This window comes from Ailuropoda melanoleuca, chromosome 9, assembly GCF_002007445.2.
Source record: "Ailuropoda melanoleuca isolate Jingjing chromosome 9, ASM200744v2, whole genome shotgun sequence".
Taxonomy (NCBI): Eukaryota; Metazoa; Chordata; class Mammalia; order Carnivora; family Ursidae; genus Ailuropoda; species Ailuropoda melanoleuca.
The window spans coordinates 91478667-91486918 of record NC_048226.1 but is presented as its reverse complement, the minus strand read 5'-3'; the positions used below and the strand labels follow the sequence as shown (position 1 = coordinate 91486918).

Sequence of the window (8252 nt, the reverse complement as noted above, 5' to 3'; positions counted from 1 at the left end):
AAGAGAAGGGCCATATGCACCCCAATGTTCATAGCAGCATTGTCCACAATAGCTAAATCGTGGAAGGAGCCGAGATGCCCTTCAACAGATGACTGGATTAAGAAGTTGTGGTCTATATACAATGGAATATTACTCAGCCATCAAAAAGAATGATTTCTCAACATTTACCCCCAAGATCATTGTTGATCATCCTTCTAGGGCCCCAGGACCAGGACTTAGATGGGACAAGCCTGGAGCCTCTGGTGTGAACTCTGAGGAAGCACTCACTGTCAGCATCCTTTCAGTGTAGGGTCAGCACCTAAGGGCAGCCCCTCCTCAAATTCTGTGTCCTCATGCCCCACTTCCCCTAGCCGCATTGAGCTCAGCACTGGGCTAGTGCTGGGGCTATGATAGTCAGTAAAACACAGTCTCTGGCCTCAAGAAATTCAAGATCAAATGGGTAGACAGACTTAAAATGATTGCAATGATTATAGTGCAAAGGTGAGATCTGAAGGCATAAGCAGAAGGAGCATGGGGGAATCAGGCAAAGAGGGTCGCAGTCAAAGCATGGGTTGCTTGGGCTGAGACTCAGGGACAACCACAGACTCACAGAAGGAGAGGGAGGAACAGCATTCTGGGCAAAGGAATGGCATCTACAAAGACAAGGCGGCTTGAAAGTACATAAAGGGTTTCGACATGGTGATGCGTGATAGCCAGAAGTGAAGGGTGATGGGCAGTAAATGAGGTTAGGAATGTGGGCTCCCATTATGTGTCCTTTTAGACCAGAACGCCATCTTTCTTTGTACACTTCTATTAGTATCTGGGGCAGTGTTCCTTGGAAATAGGGCTGCCTAAATTAATTGGGAAGCCCATCAATCTGTTGGTCCTGCCGGGTCCTGGCCTCCCAGAGAACAGGGAGGAGGCCCCAACTGAGCCTTTGCTGCAGTCAGATGTATTTTTAGCCCCAGCAGAAAATAACAGCAGTGTGCATTTAATAAAAATATCAAACCCTGGGAATGATCTAGTGCCAGGGCTGGAGCAATCAGGGACAGAATATGTTTCCAATTGAATTACTACTGTGGTCATAGTTATAAAAAGAGAGAGGGAGGAGAAAAATGTGAGGCTGGTCAGTTTCTCGGGAGCATTTAATCTCGGTTCGCTCTAATGTTAACGTTGGAAGACACATGAGCCAACTCGGCCCTTAGGAGTTATTTCAGGGGGACAGGCCAATACCGCAGCTTGCCGGCAATGCTGGGCAGCCCTGCTGCCTGAAGTTTCCTTTCTTTTCTGTCTTCTTCCCTCCCACCTCCCTTCCCAGTTTTGGCTTCCGCTCATTTTGCTCACAAGCTGATGAGGCACAGTGTGAATAATTACGATGTGGGTAAATTTAGACTCTGACGAAGCTGAGGGATGTGGGCTCCAAAGCTGGGCTCCAAGAGCAGAGGACCTTGTGTAACACCAGAGAGAGCCTCAGGGGTCCTGAGCCCTGCGCTCCCCCACTGCTTCCAGAAAAGGAAGACTCCGTTGTTGAGATTGTCCCGACCTGATCACCATTTCCCTCCTTCTGTCCGTCCCCTCACACCCTTCACCATGTCCTCTAGGAAAATATCACGGTTACTCACCACCTATGGGGGGCCTCCTTTGTGCCAGGCGCTGGCTGAGCGATTACAGACATTATGTCATTTCATCCTCACACTGACATTAAAAAGTAGAAAGCGTGAGCTCTCGGTTACTGGGGAGGAGGCTGGAATTAGGACAGATTCAGTCGCTTTCTGAAGGTCATCTTGCTAATAAGTGGGAGAACCTGGATTAGGGTTCATTTGAAAGCCCATCCCCCCTCTGCCCATGGCGTGACCCTGAGCTCCCAATTTGAGCCAGTGCCCTGGAACACGGCAGCTTCACACCCCCATATCTTACACATGCTGCACACACCCTCCCACCCATTTTCCTAGAATTCTCTCCTAGAACGTCTTCGTTTGTATCCACATCCCTGCAGTATGTATCACCATTAGTATTGGTGATAATCACTATCCTATATTCAATTCATATTGTGTGCCAGGCATTATTCTAAGTGCTTTACATGCATCATCTGATTTAATGACCTCAACGTTCTTAGAACAGAGTTACTATTGTTATACCCTTTTCATAGAAGGGAAACCGACGACTAGAAAGATTCTTGGACTCGCCCAAGCTTACAGTGCTGGTAAGTGGTAGAACTGGAAAAATAACTCTCCTTAATTGAGTAATTGCCATGTAATGGTCACTGGACTTAGCCCTGGACATTCTCATCGCGTGTAATCCTCACATCAATTGTGAGGTAGCATTAACCCCATTTTACAGGTAAGAAGACTCAGGCTCAGGGGAAACTCCAAGCAACCTGACCAAGGTCACAGAGCCAGGATAGGAACTCAGGTCTGAGAAACTTCCAGGCCCATTGCTCTTATGCACAGCACCGAGCTGCTTCCTTGTATGTCCTCTTAAGGAAGTGTCCCTTCTTCAGAGGAAAGGCCATGTGTTATTCCTCTCCTGCTCCTGGCACCGGTATCCTGGTGCACAATGGACACACAGTAAGTGTTAGATAAGAGAGTGGACAAGCCCATTTCAAATGTGATGTGTTAAAATGCACTGGGAGGAAAACGTCAGAGTGGACATGCTTGAGAAGGACAGTCTTAGGACAGATGACACTCCCAGGGCATGCAACTCCCGCCAGCTGCTCTGGGCTGTCACATCGGAGTTACATGAGGCAAGGTCCAGCCCTGTCCCCCTGGGGCCCCCTCACTCACTGCCCCTGCCCTCCCAGAGCTGGCACTTTCTCACAAGGCCCTGACTCCAGGCCCAGGCTGTCCGTGGCACCTGATGATAATGGCCGCCACTGCTGGTTCTTCTCAGTGCTTCCTGGTGTCCAGCTGCCCATATAAGGCATCCCTCCCAGTGCCCCTTCCCTGCTATTCTGTATCCTGCCTGTGGTCAGAAAGCCATAAAGGCCTTTTGGAATAAAATGTCAAAGGGCTGAAAATGGAATTGCCCCGGGAGCTCCCAAGAGCAGGCGGTGGCATCCCAAATACGTTGCTGCCTCTTCCTCACACCTGTCACACCTGTCAGGTGTTACTTTTTCCTACCTCTCTTTTAGGAGAGCTGTATAGAGAAGCCTCTGAGCCAAAGAGAGCTGGATTCCAAACCTGCCTCTGTCACTGCTTAGTCAGGAGACCCTGAACAAGTCATTAATCTGAGTCTCCACTTCCCCACCAGTAAAATGGGTATAACCTCCCCAAATTACAAACTGCTCAGACTGTCGGATGACTTCATGAATGAGAGGCAGGAGAGCACAACTTTTAAGAACATGCTCTTTGCAGTAAAGGTGGAACCTGAGATCCACCTCAGGTGACCAGCTGTCCCGGTTTGTTCAGGCCTGAGAAATTTCCAGGACATGGGACTTTGAGTGAGAAGCCTGGGAAATTTCAAGACAAACCAGCATGAGTCGGTCACCCTAGTCGTCTACCACACAATAAAATGGGATAATAAGTGCTTCTTCCTTACAGGATGGCCACGGGTTTCTGTGAAAATGCACGTAAAGTTCATGTTCTCATTTCCTTCTGTTCACTGCAGTTCCCCCCTGGGTCTACCCATTGATCACCATGCTGTTTTCCAAACGAGGGGTCGAGTCATGCTATTCAACCAGGCAGATGAGAGCTAAAGGAAAAACACACCTCCCTTGCTAAAACCTGGAAGGTTCTCCTCCTGGGATGAGTGGCTGTGGAGGTAACCACCCTGTCCTGAGGATGCTGAGTGGTCCCCAGGAGTCCACAGAAACAGACTTCTGTGATGCTAAATTTAAGCTGACTTCACTCACCTGCTTCATGCCAATCTGGTATCCGGCAGCTGGTGGCTGGGAGAAGGCCAAAGCACAACAGTCACTTAATGGAATGACTCAGGCCTTGAGCTGAGAGAATAAAAGCAATAAACCAGTCGGCCTTTCAAGTTGCTCCCGAGAAAGATGGGTGGGAGCACAGCATCACTCATGGGTAGAATTCATTTCATCCATCCTGCTGGAAATGGACAGTCAACAAGCCCAGTGCCTGGAACGTAGAAAATGTTCAGGAAGTACATCCTTAAATATGTTGACTTTGAACTTATTTTGACAACCTCATTTGAAATAATAAGGATTAATCATACTCTTATTTCAAATATATTTGCCCACAGATGTCTTTTGTTAATATATCTTTTCTCCAAAAGGTAAGAGGGCAGCCCAGAGAGCCCTTACTTTAAAATCATGACACCTGCTTACAAATTCCCATTCCACCCCTCACCTCCATGCACCACCCTTGTCTTATAGTAGCTTTGTGACCTTGTGTAAGTCACTTACCCATTTGATCCTCAGTACCTTACCTGTAAAGTGGAACCAATAATATTTGCTCACCTGCTTCACAGGACTCCTTAGGACTAAAAAAAGCTCAATGTGGTAACGCTAGACGTGTGTCTGTTGTTCTGGGTACACATGTTGGAGCCATTTATCACTAACTGTGTTTCCTACTCATATCAACAGTTTCATCAAGTGTTCAACTCTTTGACTTTTACTTCTTTCCTCCGTATGCACCTAAAATTAGTCAGAATGACCATGGGACAAGAATAGAGCATGGCATCTATAGATCGGGCAGGTTGGGTTCAAATCTAAGATCCATTGCTTATTGGCTACTTCTCTGAGTCTTCCTCATCTGTAGAATGAAGATTATAACATCTACCTTACAGCCTTGGGTTAAGAATCAAGAGACATATGTCCTGTGTAAGCTGTCCCACTAAAGATGGGTTCCCAGCAGAACCAAAATTCCAACCAGGACTCTTGCCCCACAAAGCAATGATGTGAATTTGAGCAGGTTAACTGCCATAGGACTGACACAACAATTCAGGGGCCTCAATGCCATTTCCTAGGCAAGCAATTCCTGCGTGGTGGAACCTTGGTTTTGACCTTGTATTGAATATATGCATTAATTATCTCCTACATGCTTAGCCCGTTGCAAAGCATCAGAATGCATAAAAAGATGTGGCAAGTACAAAGTGTACTGCTACTGTAAAGCTTAGGATCTAATTAGGAAATTAAGTATATAAAGAATATATACTTAAGCTAGGGAATAACGCCAAGGAACTCTGAACCATACAACGCTAGGCTCTAGAATATTCTCTGAGATCAACTTCCCAGATGAAGAAATTAAGATAAATACCTTGTTTTGGTGACCAGTTCATACTACAGCCAACATAAGCAAACATGATGAAATGAAAATAATGATAATAAAAACAATAAATAATCACAGTCACAGTAGTTTAACACCTAAGATATACCCATCGTGGGTCAAGCGTTGTTTTCATTGTGTTAATTATCTGGGCTGCCATATCTCTTTTAAGCCCCACAGCAATCTTCACGGGCTCTGTTTAAGCACATAGGAATTGAATCTCAAAACACTGTCCTGAGTGAAAGAGGCTTATACAAAAGAGAACATACGATATGATTCACTTTCTATGAAGCTCTAGAATAGGACAACGTAATCAATGTAGTAAGAATATAAAAGCAGGGCTTGCTTGGGATGGGGATCGGGCTGAGGGCAGGCACTGACAGCCTTGAAAGAACTTTTGGGGGTGGGGTAATGTTCTATATCTTATAAGGGGTTTGCATTATGTGAGTGCATGTATCTTTCGAAATCATCAGTGGTAGATCTAAGATTTGTATATTTAATCGTATGTTCAAAAAAAGGACAGAAACAAATATTAAACACTAGATAAGGATAAAAATGCTGAAACGATGATGGGAAAGTGTTCTGATACCTGCAGCGTACTTTCAATTTTTTTAAAAAAATGAGATAGACTGATGAATGGGCAGATCAGTGGATAAATATGTAGTAAATGCAAGTCCGTTACAGTGAAATGATCGGAGTAGAATCTTGGCGATCAGCGTGTGAGGGCTTTCAACTTTTCTATATGCTTGAACATTTTCATAATGAAATTAAGGTGGGGGATAGTAAATCCACAGAAACACACGTAACAGATTCTCACCCTAGTTATCTCAAGGAAATACATGCAGCGAGCTGCTCTCCTGTCCCTCAAATGCCAGCATCGTTTCCATTTGGGTCTGAAATGGCTGAAAAGCACATACATCTGGATTAGCAGGAACATTTCAGAACATTCTTCCTGAGGAAAACCAGACTCCTCTCTGAAGGAGGAGCGCCGTCTCACCCTTGCTGAGTCACTCCTGAGCTGAGATCCAGGGGCTCTAGAGAACGACAGTCGACAGTCGAGTGCATGTGATAATGGGCTCAGGGGGAGGCTGACATCACCGGAGGCTGACATCTCTTGGATGATCAGAATGACCTGTTTGCCCAGCCTGGAAAGGAAGAGGCAGCCAAGGGCTCCCTAAGCCAGCAGATGAGAAATTCAGTTCTGGCAAATGATGACTCCCTTCTCCAGTGTGATCACACTTCGTCCTCCAGTTCGTTTTTATTTGGTCAGTTACATTCACTAACCTGGTCTGGTCTCTGGGTAGCTCAGCCCTTGCAGGGCCTTTGTTCCGAATGATGTAACTGGCTCTGTTCTTTTCTTAAAACAAGAGCTATCAGCCCATGGACATATCCCTGGATGTAATATTAGGAGGCCTGGTTGCGGATTCTGGAAATAACAGCTCCGGGACTTCATGTGAGTTCCTTCTATTATCTGGACTCTGGTATCCTGCGGCCGCACAGGTGTTCTACAAACACTGGCTGTCGATTCACTATAAGCTCCTCATGAGGGCCAGATCTCCGTCATACGTGTGTCCTCAGAGGCTAACCTAGGGCCCTAATGCACGGGAGGCTCTCAGTAAATAAACACGGCTCATCCAAAATGAAGGAGCATCTGTCTCATACCGTGAAGACTGATAGAATCTGAATCTGGTTTGCGATCTTTGTTGCTACACACCGTCTTCTCACTACACATCCGACGTCTTATGTGACTATTTTTAATCCTTGCTACATCCTTACAAGGTAGGCACGGTCACTCTCGTGTTACAGTTTTGGGAAACTGAGGCAGAGAGTGGTTTGTACGTTTGCTTTTTCCAGAGCCCACCTCCTCACTTCCCACCATGGTGACGGCTAGCGAAAGCAGCCTCCCATGACTTCCCCCAGTGTCGCAACCTGTCCCATCCCCATGAGAAGGTACCAATAGCTTCGTCCATGCTTGACCAAACCAGCGACCCTGTGTCTTCTTAGGGGGATCTCCACATATCCTCCATTCCCAGCCGCTGGGCAGGAACAAAGAAACAAAGACACGTACTCTTCATTGTGGGTCGGGCCCCACTGCCAGCTACCTCCCACTTCTGGGTCACCCAAGCAGATGAGAAGTCCCTTGCCGGTGACACAAAAGGGCTGCAAGTCACTCAAAAGTGATAGCAGAGGGCTTTCAATACTGGAGCCTGATTGATGGAGGCACTGGGAGAATGTGCTCTTTGCAGACCGTGACAAAACCGCCCGGATCCATTCATCTTCCCTGACCGCAGCCTTTCTCCTCCCCGCCGGGGGAAAATCAGGCCCTAATGCAGAGCACAGCTACACCTGCCACATTCTGTTTCCATGGCTGTGGCTGCCCCGAGATGACCCTTTGAAGAGGAAATAAAAAATGTTCCAGCAGAAACGATGGTTCCTAATATCTTTATCCTTGAAGGATACCTCTGACCTGCAGGAAAAAAGGTAAATCGTGTTTGATGCCAGAAAGTTTACTCTAATAATTAAATCTCATCATTTTTCAAAAGCCACATGATTTTCATCTCTCCTGCTGATGACACTTGGCGTGAGTTCCTAGTAGTACCACTGAATCACCCAGATTGTGCCAGACGCCATGCGGAGACTACTGCCTTGATTCTCACAGCGACCTTGAGTGAGACAAGCACACCCAATTCACAGATGAGGAAAAGGGGGTTCACACCTGAGTTCAGATAAGGGTGCTTGGTGGGATTTAAGTAGGCTTCACACTATGTCATAAGTGGTCAATGGCACTTAGATTAGTCACTCTGGGTTTGAAGTTCACTTAACAGCAGGTGACTTTGGGCAAGTCACAGAAATCCCCCTTCAGCAGGAATGGGGATGATGCTAATGTACTCCTCCCAGGACTGATCTGAAGACTAAATGAACTGTGGGGCGGTACCTGATTCGTGGAAGGCATTCAATAACCTGTTGGGGATTCTTAACGAAGAGGAGATAGGGTACAGAACAAGCAGAACGCTCAGCAGCAGTGATGAAATAGTGTATCACCCGCAG

At 46.5% G+C, this 8252-nt stretch overlaps 1 long non-coding RNA gene across 1 annotated transcript in view; it reads right to left on the bottom strand.

The window, feature by feature from the left end:
* Window positions 1-7665, bottom strand: part of LOC117803857 — a 17248-nt gene extending 9583 nt beyond the window's left edge. The window contains exons 1-2 of the long non-coding RNA XR_004627985.1: window positions 6022-7665; window positions 3830-4055 (exon numbers count right to left, since the gene is read on the bottom strand). This is a non-coding gene — a long non-coding RNA (uncharacterized LOC117803857). The remainder of the gene's footprint in view (window positions 1-3829; window positions 4056-6021) is intronic.
* Between the last annotated feature and the right edge of the window lie 587 nt (window positions 7666-8252).